We start from the raw sequence: 14546 nt of genomic DNA on the forward strand, positions 1-14546 counted from the left end.
TATCCAAAGTGGCTGGGCGGTGTTATTTACGAGGCAGGCAGAAAAGCAGCGGGTACATTTGCATGGCTAATAGGGTAAGTCATTTGTGAGAGAGCTAACCTGGACACCGGGCTGCAGTAACTCAGCCTATAGCTCTGGTCTGGAGAGAGGGATAAAGAGATGAAGGGAAGGTGGGAGGGGATGGAGAGAGAGAAGGAGAGAGAGAGGGTTATAGAAGGAAAGATTAGCGGGATGGAGGGAGGAAAGAGATGGAGGCAAGAGAGGGACAGAGGGAGATAGGAAGGTACAAAGAGATGAAAATGAGAGGAAATAGGAAAAGAGAGAGAAAGAGAGGGGTAGAATGAGAGGGGGATACAGAGCAGGATAGAGAGAAGCGGGGCCTAAATTGGGAGCCCTTCCGTTGTACAGGTGAGAGAGAGGGATCTACGGGATAGAGAGAGGGAAGAATAGAGGGAGAGGTAGGGAGGGGGAAGTGACCAGCACTGCAGTCTGTCTGACTGGAATGGAAATCAATCATATAGGTCATCTGCAGTCTCTACCTCTTAAGGGCTTTATCAAGTGCTTTTTGCCTGGACGATTCCAAATGAAGCCTGTAGCTATCAGGCCAATATTGATCCTTCTTTCTCTTCCCCTCCCTCTGTCATTTTCTCTTTCTGACAGAGCCTTCATCTCTCTCTCTCTCTGATGGAGCCCTTCTCTCTTTCTCCCTCCCTCACTATCCGTCAAACTACATTGCTGTGCCTTGCTGGTCTGCATCTGCATCTACATATCTCTCTCTCTGTCTCTCTCTCTCTCTCTCTCTCTCCCTCTCTCTCTCTCTCTCAGTGAAGAACAAGTGAAGAATTGTTGTAACCATTGTAAACACAACCCATATTTATGTTTATTCATTTTCCTTTTTGTACTTTAACTACTTGCACATTGTTACAACACTGAATATAGACATAATATGACATTTGAAATGTCTCTATTGTTTTGGAACTGTTGTGATTGTAATGTTTACTGTTCAATTTTATCGTTTATTTCACTTTTGTTTATCACTTGCTTTGGGAATGTTAACATATGTTTCAAATGCCAATAAAGCCCCTGGAATTGAATTGGATTGAATTGGAGAGAGAAGACGCCTGACAGGACTTGAGTTTTTCTGCTTGATCAGCACTGCTGTATTTCACTCCCTGCAGACCTGCTCCTGGACTTCACTCACACACTCACACACACACACACGCTCACACGCTCTCACACTCTCACACTCACACACTCACACACGCTCACACGCTCACACGCTCACACGCTCACACACACTCACACACTCCTGGTGGGGCTGGGATGCTTCCCACATGCACACTCACACACACACACACACACTCACACACTCACACACTCCTGGTGGGGCTGGGATGCTTCCCACATGCACACTCACACACTCACACACACACACACACACACACACACACACACACACACACACACCCACACACACACTCACACACTCACACGCTCACACACTCACACACTCCTGGTGGGGCTGGGATGCTTCCCACATGCACACTCACACACTCACACACACACACACACACACTCACACACACACACACACACTCACACTCACACCCACACCCACACCCACACACACACACTCACACACACACTCACACACACTCACACACTACTGGTGGGGCTGGGATGCTTCCCACATGCACACTCACACACTCACACACTCACACGCACACACACTCACACACTCACACACTCACACACTCCTGGTGGGGCTGGGATGCTTCCCACATGCACGCACACACACTCACACACACACACACTCACACATTCACATGTTCACACACTCACACGCACACACACTCACACACTCCTGGTGGGGCTGGGATGCTTCCCACACACAAAATAGTGAACCAACGCTGTACTACCGGTACTGGGATCTGTCTCACACACGTCTCACAAACGAGACACATTCCGTTGCACTAAAGTAGCTAGTACGTTAGTGGTAGTGGTGGTAGTGGTGGTAGTGGTGGTGGGGTTGGTGGTGGTGGTGGTAGTGAGGGGGTTGGTGGTGGTGGTAGTGATGGTGGTGGTGGTGGTAGTAGTGGTGGGGTTGGTGGTGGTGGTAGTGAGGGGGTTGGTGGGGTTGGTAGTAGTGGTGGGGTTGGTGGTGGTGGTGGAAGTGGTGGTGGGGTTGGTGGTGGTAGTGGTGGTGGTGGAAGTGGTGGTGGGGTTGGTGGTGGTGGTGGGGTTGGTGGTGGTAGTGGTGAGGTTGGTGAGGTTGGTGAGGTTGGCAAACCGTGTGGTGGATTGATGGAGTGTGTGGTGTGAACAGTATCCCCAGTAGTAATGCCGGGGGGCAGACGAGGTGGGTGAGGATGGAGGGAAGGAGGAGAGGCCAGGAGGAGAGGCCAGGAGGAGGGCTCCTTCATTATTCATTCATTTGCTCACCGTTCTTCCCAGTCATCTGTTGTGGGTATTTCTTTGCCAGAGCCGTGGGTGCTGTGTGTGTGTGTATGGGTTAGAGTGATCCCAGGGGGCCCCTGGACGTGGCGTCTGTGTGTGTGTGTTAGAGTGATCCCAGGGGGCATGCCCCTGGACGTGGGGTCTGTGTGTGTGTGTGTGTTAGAGTGATCCCAGCGGGGCCATGCCCCTGGACGTGGGGTCTGTGTGTGTGTATGGGTTAGAGTGATCCCAGGGGGGCATGCCCCTGGACGTGGGGTCTGTGTGTGTGTGGGTTAGAGTGATCCCAGGGGGGCATGCCCCTGGACGTGGGGTCTGTGTGTGTGTGGGTTAGAGTGATCCCAGGGGGGCATGCGCCTGGACGTGGGGTCCGTGTGTGTGTGGGTTAGAGTGATCCCAGGGGGGCATGCGCCTGGACGTGGGTGCTGTGTGTGCCATTCTAGCACGATGCCAACCATTCACAGAGAAAGAGTAAGTGTGTGTGTATTCATGTGCGTGTGTCCAACGTACAAGCAGATGAGATGGAGGTGGGCACTGCTGGCCTAGGTGTGTTTTGCTCTGTGCCAGGCTGTGCCAGGCGGTACCCCCTGGCATGGTCTATAGCATGCCAGGTCAAACTGGAACTGATCTACAGAGTGACAATCATGACCAACTAGTGATACCGCTTCTAACTGGGAATTTCTAGTAGAACCAGCAAACTGGCATAGAGCAGCTAGTGATCCACTGTCTCCGCTGAGCAGATGGATAAAACCTACGAGACAGAGATAGATGACCTGTTGCCACAAGAAAAGGGCAACCAGTAAAGAACAAACACCATTGTACATTGTTACAATACTGTATATATATATATATATATATATATATATATATATATATATATATATATATATATATATATATATATACACAGTGCCTTGCGAAAGTATTCGGCCCCCTTGAACTTTGCGACCTTTTGCCACATTTCAGGCTTCAAACATAAAGATATAAAACTGTATTTTTTTGTGAAGAATCAACAACAAGTGGGACACAATCATGAAGTGGAACGACATTTATTGGATATTTCAAACTTTTTTAACAAATCAAAAACTGAAAAATTGGGCGTGCTAAATTATTCAGCCCCTTTACTTTCAGTGCAGCAAACTCTCTCCAGAAGTTCAGTGAGGATCTCCGAATGATCCAATGTTAACCTAAATGACTAATGATGATAAATACAATCCACCTGTGTGTAATCAAGTCTCCGTATAAATGCACCTGCACTGTGATAGTCTCAGAGGTCCGTTAAAAGCGCAGAGAGCATCATGAAGAACAAGGAACACACCAGGCAGGTCCGAGATACTGTTGTGAAGAAGTTTAAAGCCGGATTTGGATACAAAAAGATTTCCCAAGCTTTAAACATCCCAAGGAGCACTGTGCAAGCGATAATATTGAAATGGAAGGAGTATCAGACCACTGCAAATCTACCAAGACCTGGCCGTCCCTCTAAACTTTCAGCTCATACAAGGAGAAGACTGATCAGAGATGCAGCCAAGAGGCCCATGATCACTCTGGATGAACTGCAGAGATCTACAGCTGAGGTGGGAGACTCTGTCCATAGGACAACAATCAGTCGTATATTGCACAAATCTGGCCTTTATGGAAGAGTGGCAAGAAGAAAGCCATTTCTTAAAGATATCCATAAAAAGTGTCGTTTAAAGTTTGCCACAAGCCACCTGGGAGACACACCAAACATGTGGAAGAAGGTGCTCTGGTCAGATGAAACCAAAATTGAACTTTTTGGCAACAATGCAAAACGTTATGTTTGGCGTAAAAGCAACACAGCTGAACACACCATCCCCACTGTCAAACATGGTGGTGGCAGCATCATGGTTTGGGCCTGCTTTTCTTCAGCAGGGACAGGGAAGATGGTTAAAATTGATGGGAAGATGGATGGAGCCAAATACAGGACCATTCTGGAAGAAAACCTGATGGAGTCTGCAAAAGACCTGAGACTGGGACGGAGATTTGTCTTCCAACAAGACAATGATCCAAAACATAAAGCAAAATCTACAATGGAATGGTTCAAAAATAAACATATCCAGGTGTTAGAATGGCCAAGTCAAAGTCCAGACCTGAATCCAATCGAGAATCTGTGGAATGAACTGAAAACTGCTGTTCACAAATGCTCTCCATCCAACCTCACTGAGCTCGAGCTGTTTTGCAAGGAGGAATGGGAAAAAATGTCAGTCTCTCGATGTGCAAAACTGATAGAGACATACCCCAAGCGACTTACAGCTGTAATCGCAGCAAAAGGTGGCGCTACAAAGTATTAACTTAAGGGGGCTGAATAATTTTGCACGCCCAATTTTTCAGTTTTTGATTTGTTAAAAAAGTTTGAAATATCCAATAAATGTCGTTCCACTTCATGATTGTGTCCCACTTGTTGTTGATTCTTCACAAAAAAATACAGTTTTATATCTTTATGTTTGAAGCCTGAAATGTGTCAAAAGGTCGCAAAGTTCAAGGGGGCTGAATACTTTCGCAAGGCACTGTATATATATATATATATATATATATATATATATTATGTCTTTTGTACTGTCTTTATGTTTATTTCACTTTTGTATATTATCTATTTCACTTGCTTTGGCAATGTTAACACGTTTCCCATGCCAATAAAGCCCCTTGAATTGAATTGATAGGGAAGAGAAGAGAAAAGACCAATTACAGTAACGTCAAAAATATATATAAAACAAACAACATAGAGATAACAGCTAAGTTTAAGAAGAATTACATTCCCTCCCTCTACCCCCCTCTCATCCCTCCCTCTACCCCCTCTCATCCCTCCCTCTACCCCTCTCATCCCTCCCTCTACCCCCCTCTCATCCTTCCCTCTACCCCCCTCTCATCCCTCCCTCTACCCCTCTCATCCCTCCCTCTACCCCCCTCTCATCCTTCCCTCTACCCCCCTCTCATCCTTCCCTCTACCCCCCTCTCATCCTTCCCTCTACCCCCCTCTCATCCCTCCCTCTACCCCTCTCATCCCTCCCTCTACCCCTCTCATCCCTCCCTCTACCCCCCTCTCATCCTTCCCTCTACCCCCCCTCTCATCCCTCCCTCTACCCCCCCTCTCATCACTCCCTCTACCCCCTTTATCCCCCCTCATTCCTCACTCTACCCCCTCTCATCCCTCCCTCTACCCCCCTCTCATCCCTCCCTCTACCCCCCTCTCATCCTTCCCTCTACCCCCACCTCTCATCCCTCCCTCTACCCCTCTCATCCCTCCCTCTACCCCCCTCTCATCCCTCCCTCTCCCCTCTCATCCCTCCTCTCTCCCCCTCTCATCCCTCCCTCTACCCCCCTCTCATTCCCTCCCTCTACCCCCCTCTCATCCTTCCCTCTAACCCCCTCTCATCCCTCCTCTCCCTCTCATCCCTCCCTCTACCCTCTCATCCCTCCCTCTACCCCCCCTCATCCCTCCCCTCTACCCCCCTCTCATCCCTCCCTCTCCCCCTCTCATCCTTCCCTCTACCCCCCCTCTCATCCCTCCTCTCCCCTCTCATCCTTCCCTCTACCCCCCTCTCATCCCTTCCTTCTTACCCCCCTCTCATCCCCTCCTCTACCCCCTCTCATCCCTCCCTCTACCCCCCTCTCATCCCTCCCTCTACCCCCCCCTCATCCTTCCCTCTACCCCCCTCTCATCCCTCCCTCTACCCCCCTCCCATCCCTCCCTCTACCCCCCTCTCATCCTTCCCTCTACCCCCCTCTCATCCCTCCCTCTACCCCCCTCTCATCCCTCCCTCTACCCCCCTCTCATCCCCTCCCTCTAACCCCCTCTCATCCCCTCCTCTACCCCCCTCTCATCCCTCCCTCTACCCCCCGTCATCCTTCCCTCTACCCCCCCTCTCATCCCTCCCTCTACCCCCCTCTCATCCCTCCCTCTTACCCCCCTCTCATCCCTCCCTCTACCCCCCTCTCATCCCTCTACCCCCCTCTCATCCCTCGCCTCTACCCCCCTCTCATCCCTCCCTCTACCCCCTCTCATCCTTCCCTCTACCCCCTCTCATCCCTCGCCTCTACCCCCTCTCATCCCTCCCTCTCCCCCTCTCATCCCTCCCTCTACCCCCCTCTCATCCCTCCCTCTACCCCCCTCTCATCCCTCCCTCTACCCCCCTCTCATCCCTCCTCTACCCCCTCTCATCCCTCGCCTCTACCCCCCTCTCATCCCTCCCTATTACCCTCTCATCCTTCCCTCTACCCCCCTCTCATCCCTCGCCTCTACCCCCTCTCATCCCTCCCTCTACCCCCCTCTCATCCCTCCCTCTTACCCCCCCCTCTCCCCCCCACACCCCCCTCACATCCCTCCCACTACCCCCCTCTCATCCCTCCCTCTACCCCCCTCTCATCCCTCCCTCTACCCCCCTCTCATTCCTCCCTCTACCCCCCCTCTCATCCCTTCCCTCTACCCCCCTCTCATCCCTCCCTCTACCCCCCACTCATCCCTCCCTCTACCCCCCTCTCATCCCTCCCTCTACCCCCCTCTCATCCCTCCCTCTACCCCCCTCTCATCCCTCCCTCTACCCCCCTCTCATCCCTCCTCTACCCCCCTCTCATCCCCTCCCCTCTACCCCCCCTCTCATCCCTCCCTCTACCCCCCTCTCATCCCTCCTCTATCCCCTCTCATCCCTCCCTCTACCCCCCCTCTCATCCCTCCCTCTACCCCCCTCTCATCCCTCCCTCTACCCCCCTCTCCATCCCTCCCTCTACCCCCCTCTCATCCCTCCCTCTACCCCCTCTCTCCCTCCCTCTACCCCCTTCTCATCCCTCCCTCTACCCCCTCTCATCCCTCCCTCTACCCCTCTCATCCCTTCCCTCTTCCTCCTCTCATCCCTCCCTCTATCCCCCCCTCTACCCCTCTCATCCCTCCCTCTACCCCTCTCATCCCTCCCTCTACCCCCCTCTCATCCTTCCCTCTACCCCCCTCTCATCCCTCCCTCTACCCCCCCTCTCACACTCCCTCTACCCCCTTTATCCCCCCTCATTCCTCACTCTACCCCCTCTCATTCCTCCCTCTATCCCCTCCCTCTACCCTCATCCTCCCTCTACCCCTCTCATCCTCCCTCTACCCCCTCTCATCCCTCCCTCTATCCCCCTCCCTCTACCCCTCTCATCCCTCCCTCTATCCCCCTCCCTCTACCCCTCTCATCCCTCCCTCTACCCCTCTCATCCCTCCCTCACCCCCCCTCTCATCCTCCCTCTATCCCTCCTCCCTCTACCCCTCTCTCTCTTCCCTCCCTCTACCCCCCTCTTTCTCTACCCTCCCTCTCCTCTTCCCTCCCTCTACCCCCCTCTCTTCCTCCCTCTACCCCCCTCTTTCTCTACCCTCCCTCTCTCTTCCCTCCCTCTACCCACTCTCTCTTCCCTCTCTCTACCCCCTCTCACTACCCTCCCTCTACCCACCTCTCTCTCTACCCTTCCTCTCTCTACCCTCCCTCTCACTTCCCTCCCTCTACCCCTCACTCTCTCTCTACCCTTCCTCTACCCCCTCTCTCTTCCCTCCCTCTACCCCCCACTTTCTCTCTCTTACCTCCCTCTACGCCTCTCTCTCTCCCATCCCTCTCGCTTTCTCTCTTCCTTCTCTCTCTTCCCTTCCTCTACCCCCTCTCTCTTTCCATCTCTCCCCCATTCTCGCTCTCCCCTCCCTCTACCCCTCTTCTCTCTCTTCCCTCTCTATACCCCCCATTTCTCTCTCTCTTACCCCCTCTCTCTCTATTCCCTCCCTCTACCCCCTCTCTCTCTTCCCTCCCTCTACCCCCCTCTCTCACTCTTCCCTTCCTCCACCCCCTGTCTCTCTCTCTCTCTCTCTCTCTCTCTCTCATTCTCGTTTTTTTGTGTGGTGCTTTAATAGGATATTGATCGACAGAAGCAGATTCGATTGGGCCCTGCCACTGAATTGTGTAATGGGTGCACAAAGCCAAGGTCACACTACCGTACAGAGGGGGAGGCAGGGAGGATGGGTAGGGGAAGGGGAGGATGATGAGGGGGGGTGAAGGCGGCCTGTCGCCCCATTCAATAACGACCCCTCATCTTTAGCTCTGCACTTTCAAGTCAACCCACCCCCTGGTCCCTCTCCACTCTCTTAAATAAATCTATCATACATACCATTTGACTAGATGTTCAGGAGTCTTATGACTTGGGGGTAGAAGCTGTTTAGAGCCTCTTGGACCAAGTCTTGGCGCTCTGGTACCGCTTGCCGTGCAGTAGCAGAGAGAACAGTCTATGACTAGGTGGCTGGAGTCTTGATAATTTTTAGGGCCTTCCTCTGAAACCGCCTGGTATAGAGGTCCTGGATGGCAGGAAGCTTGGCCCCAGTGATGTACTGGCCGTTTTCACTACCCTCTGTAGTGCCTCGTGGTCGGAGGCTGAGCAGTTTTCATACCAGGCGGTGATGCAAACAGTCAGGATACTCTCGATGGTGCAGAAGTAGAACCTTTGGAGGATCTGCTGACCCATGTCAAGTCTTTTCAGTCTCCTGAGGGGGAATAGTTTTGTCCTGGCCTCTTCACGACTGTCTTGGTGTGTTTGGACCATGTTAGTTTGATGGTGATGTGGACACCAAGGATCTTTAAGCTCTCAACCTGCCCCACTACAACCCCGTCGCTGAGAATAGGAGCGTGCTCTGCCCTCTGTTTCATGTAGTCCACAATCAGCTCTTTTGTCTTACTGACGTTCAGGGAGAGGTTGTTGTCCTGGCACCACACTGGCAGTTCTCTGATCTCCTCCCTATAGTCTGACTCATCGTTGTTGGTGATCAGGCCTACCACCGCCGTGTCGTCTGGAAAACTTCATGGTGTTGGGAGTCGTGAGCGGCCACGCAGTCATGATCAGCGTGGCAGATGTGTTGCTACCTACCCTCACCACCTGGGGGCGGCCCGTCAGGAAGTCCAGGATCCAGTTGCAGAGGGTGGTGTTTAGTCCCAGGATCCTTAGCTTAGTGATGAGCTTTGAGGGCACTATGGTGTTGAACGCTGCGCTGTAGTCAATGAACAGCATTCTCACTTAGGCAGTCCTCTTGACCAGGTGAGAGAGGGTAGTGTGGACTGCAATAGAGATTGCATCATCTGTGGATCTGTTGGGGCGGTATGTGACTTGGAGTGGGTCCAGGGTGTCTGGGATGATGGTGTTGATGTGAGCCATGACCAGCCTTTCAATACATTACATGGCTACAGATGTGAGTGCTACGGGGCGATAGTCATTTAGGCAGGTTGCCTTGGCGTTCTTAGGTACAGGGACTATGGTGGTCTGCTTGAAACATGGAGGTATTACAGACTGGGTCTGGGAGAGGTGGAAACGGATGACAAAGGAGGGATGGAGAGACGGCGTGAGTGAGGGAGGGTGTGTGTATGCGTGCGTGGTGGGGGTGTGTGGTGGGGGGTGATCAATGAATCTTTGATCAGAAGGGTCTCCAGTCAGAGTGCTGACAGGCACTTTCAATGGGCTATTGTTAGCGGGGGCTAACGACAGGACCGAATGGATCGTTCTGCGCCCCTCCCTCCCTCCCTCCCTGTGTTGTATGTAGAACGCACTTTTTAAAGGTCATGTTTTTCTCTTCCCTCACTCTCTCTCCATCTCTCCTGTGTCTCTCCATCCCTCCTTTGTCTCTCCATCTCTCCTTTGTCTCTCCATCTCTCCTGTGTCTCTCCATCTCTCCTGTGTCTCCCCATCTCTCCTTCGTCTTTCCGTCTCCTCCTTTTCCAATGACAAAGATTTGTCTGGAGGAGTTTCTTTCTTTCCACCTCCCTCACCTCCTCCTCTCCCCTCCTCCTCTCCTTTCCCCTCCTCTTCTCACCTCCTCCTCTCACCTCCTCTCACCTCCTCCTCTCCCCTGCTCCTCTCACCTCCTCCTCTGCCCTCCTCCTCTCCCCTCCCCTTTCCCTTTATCTTCCCTTTTCTTCTTCTCCAAGAAGAGTGGCACCCTAACGATTAAGGTTAAGAGTCGAGGAGTGGCACCCTAACGATTAAGGTTATGAGTCAAGGAGTGGCACCCTAACGATTAAGGTTATGAGTCGAGGAGTGGCACCCTAACGATTAAGGTTATGAGTCGAGGAGTGGCACCCTAATGGTTAAGGTTATGAGTCGAGGAGTGGCACCCTAACGATTAAGGTTATGAGTCGAGGAGTGGCACCCTAATGGTTAAGGTTATGAGTCGAGGAGTGGCACCCTAACGATTAAGGTTATGAGTCGAGGAGTGGCACCCTAACGATTAAGGTTATGAGTCGAGGAGTGGCACCCTAATGGTTAAGGTTATGAGTCGAGGAGTGGCACCCTAACGATTAAGGTTATGAGTCGAGGAGTGGCACCGAGAGGGACTCCCCCCTAACGATTAAGGTTAAGAGTCGAGGAGTGGCACCCTAACGATTAAGGTTATGAGTCGAGGAGTGGCACCCTAACGATTAAGGTTATGAGTCGAGGAGTGGCACCCTAATGGTTAAGGTTATGAGTCGAGGAGTGGCACCCTAACGATTAAGGTTATGAGTCGAGGAGTGGCACCCTAATGGTTTAGGTTATGAGTCGAGGAGTGGCACCCTAACGATTAAGGTTATGAGTCGAGGAGTGGCACCCTAACGATTAAGGTTATGAGTCGAGGAGTGGCACCCTAATGGTTAAGGTTATGAGTCGAGGAGTGGCACCCTAACGATTAAGGTTATGAGTCGAGGAGTGGCACCCTAACGATTAAGGTTATGAGTCGAGGAGTGGCACCGAGAGGGACTCCCCCCTAACGATTAAGGTTATGAGTCGAGGAGTGGCACCCTAACGATTAAGGTTATGAGTCGAGGAGTGGCACCCTAACGATTAAGGTTATGAGTCGAGGAGTGGCACCCTAACGATTAAGGTTAAGAGTCGAGGAGTGGCACCCTAACGATTAAGGTTATGAGTCGAGGAGTGGCACCCTAATGGTTAAGGTTATGAGTTGAGGGAGTGGCACCCTAACGATTAAGGTTATGAGTCGAGGAGTGGCACCCTAACGATTAAGGTTATGAGTCGAGGAGTGGCACCCTAACGATTAAGGTTATGAGTCGAGGAGTGGCACCCTAATGGTTAAGGTTATGAGTCGAGGAGTGGCACCCTAACGATTAAGGTTATGAGTCGAGGAGTGGCACCCTAACGATTAAGGTTATGAGTCGAGGAGTGGCACCCTAATGGTTAAGGTTATGAGTCGAGGAGTGGCACCCTAACGATTAAGGTTATGAGTCGAGGAGTGGCACCGAGAGGGACTCCCCCCTAACGATTAAGGTTATGAGTCGAGGAGTGGCACCCCTAACGATTAAGGTTATGAGTCGAGGAGTGGCACCCTAACGATTAAGGTTAAGAGTCGAGGAGTGGCACCCTAACGATTAAGGTTATGAGTCGAGGAGTGGCACCCTAATGGTTAAGGTTATGAGTTGAGGAGTGGCACCCTAACGATTAAGGTTATGAGTCGAGGAGTGGCACCCTAACGATTAAGGTTATGAGTCGAGGAGTGGCACCCTAACGATTAAGGTTATGAGTCGAGGAGTGGCACCCTAACGATTAAGGTTATGAGTCGAGGAGTGGCACCCTAACGGTTAAGGTTATGAGTCGAGGAGTGGCACCCTAACGATTAAGGTTATGAGTCGAGGAGTGGCACCCTAACGATTAAGGTTATGAGTCGAGGAGTGGCACCCTAACGATTAAGGTTATGAGTCGAGGAGTGGCACCGAGAGGGACTCCCCCCTAACGATTAAGGTTATGAGTCGAGGAGTGGCATCCTAACGATTAAGGTTATGAGTCGAGGAGTGGCACCGAGAGGACTCCCCCTAACGATTAAGGTTATGAGTCGAGGAGTGGCACCCTAACGATTAAGGTTATGAGTCGAGGAGTGGCACCCTAACGATTAAGGTTATGAGTCGAGGAGTGGCATCCTAATGGTTAAGGTTAAGAGTCGAGGAGTGGCACCGAGAGGGACTCCCCCTAACGATTAAGGTTATGAGTCGAGGAGTGGCACCCTAATGGTTAAGGTTAAGAGTCGAGGAGTGGCACCCTAACGATTAAGGTTATGAGTCGAGGAGTGGCACCCTAATGGTTAAGGTTAAGAGTCGAGGAGTGGCACCCTAACGATTAAGGTTATGAGTCGAGGAGTGGCACCCTAATGGTTAAGGTTATGAGTCGAGGAGTGGCACCCTAATGGTTAAGGTTATGAGTCGAGGGAGTGGCACCCTAACGATTAAGGTTATGAGTCGAGGAGTGGCACCCTAATGGTTAAGGTTATGAGTCGAGGAGTGGCACCCTAATGGTTAAGGTTAAGAGTCGAGGAGTGGCACCCTAACGATTAAGGTTATGAGTCGAGGAGTGGCACCCTAATGGTTAAGGTTAAGAGTCGAGGAGTGGCACCCTAACGATTAAGGTTATGAGTCGAGGAGTGGCACCCTAATGGTTAAGGTTAAGAGTCGAGGAGTGGCACCGAGAGGGACTCCCCCCTAACGATTAAGGTTATGAGTCGAGGAGTGGCACCCTAATGGTTAAGGTTAAGAGTCGAGGAGTGGCACCCTAACGATTAAGGTTAAGAGTCAAGGAGTGGCACCGAGAGGGACTCCCCCCTAATGGTTAAGGTTAAGAGTCGAGGAGTGGCACCGACAGGGACTCCCCCCTAGTGGTTAAGGTTAAGAGTCGAGGAGTGGCACCGAGAGGGACTCCCCCCTAATGGTTAAGGTTAAGAGTCGAGGAGTGGCACCCTAACAATTAAGGTTAAGAGTCGAGGAGTGGCACCGAGAGGGACTCCCCCCTAATGGTTAAGGTTAAGAGTCGAGGAGTGGCACCCTAACGATTAAGGTTAAGAGTCGAGGAGTGGCACCGAGAGGGACTCCCCCTAATGGTTAAGGTTAAGACTCGAGGAGTGTAAGCTGATCATTGGGGGCTGTCTAACCTAAACTTCAGAGCCTGTCTTCATAAAGGGTCTCAGAGTAGGACTGCTGATCTAGGATCAGTCCCCTCTTCCATTGTATTCATTGAACCTAAAAGGTAAAAACTGATCCTAGATCAGCACTCCTACTCTGAGAAACAGATCATTGTCCATTTTTCATTGGCCTACTAAGGTGACTGTGGGTCTTTTCCTTTAGCTGACTGATTTGGGAGAGAATTGGGGTTTGCTCTTAGTTCATTAACATAGTGGGAGTGACTGGGGAATCTCTGTATCGATCCTAATAAATTGCATTAGTGGGCCGGAGCATATCGATGGCAGATATGCAATCACATCACAGCCTGCTGCTGGCTTCTCTTTGTGGAGAGAATAGAGATGGAGACAGAGAGAGAAAGAGAGGGGGGGTAAAGAGAGAGTGACGGGGGGGGGGGGGGGGGTTAAAGAGAGAGTGACAGGGGGGGTTAAAGAGAGAGTGACGGGGGGGTAAAAGAGAGTGACGGGGGGGTAAAGAGAGAGTGACGGGGGGTAAAGAGAGAGTGACAGGGGGGTAAAGAGAGAGTGACAGAGGGGGTAAAGAGAGAGTGACAGAGGGGGTAAAGAGAGAGTGACGGGGGGTAAAGAGAGAGTGACAGGGGGGTAAAGAGAGAGTGACAGAGGGGGTAAAGAGAGAGTGACAGAGGGGGTAAAGAGAGAGTGACGGGGGGTAAAGAGAGAGTGACGGGGGGGTAAAGAGAGAGTGACAGAGGGGGTAAAGAGAGAGTGACAGAGGGGGTAAGGAGAGAGTGACAGAGGGGGTAAAGAGAGAGTGACGGGGGGTAAAGAGAGAGTGACGGGTGGGTAAAGAGAGAGTGACGGGGGGGTAAAGAGAGAGTGACGGGGGTAAAGAGACAGTGGCGGGGGGGTAAAAAGAGAGAGTGACAGAGGGGGTAAAGAGAGAGTGACAGATTGGGTAAAGAGAGAGTGACGGGGGTAAAGAGACAGTGGCGGGGGGGGGTAAAAGAGAGAGTGACAGAGGGGGGTAAAGAGAGAGTGACAGATTGGGTAAAGAGTGAGTGACGGGGGGGTAAAGAGAGAGTGACAGAGGGGGTAAAGAGAGAGTGACGGGGGTAAAGAGAGAGTGACGGGGGGGTAAAGAGAGAGTGACAGAGGGGGTTAAAGAGAGAGTGACAGGGGGGGTTAA

At 51.8% G+C, this 14546-nt stretch overlaps 1 protein-coding gene across 18 annotated transcripts in view; it reads right to left on the minus strand.

Moving 5' to 3' along the window:
* LOC110485551 (nuclear factor 1 A-type) overlaps positions 1–14546 on the minus strand; it is a 310371-nt gene that overhangs the window by 96065 nt on the left and 199760 nt on the right. The window lies entirely within an intron of this gene.

Source organism: Oncorhynchus mykiss, chromosome 1 (assembly GCF_057628025.1).
Source record: "Oncorhynchus mykiss isolate SJ-2025 chromosome 1, ASM5762802v1, whole genome shotgun sequence".
In the NCBI taxonomy this organism is placed as follows: domain Eukaryota; kingdom Metazoa; phylum Chordata; class Actinopteri; order Salmoniformes; family Salmonidae; genus Oncorhynchus; species Oncorhynchus mykiss.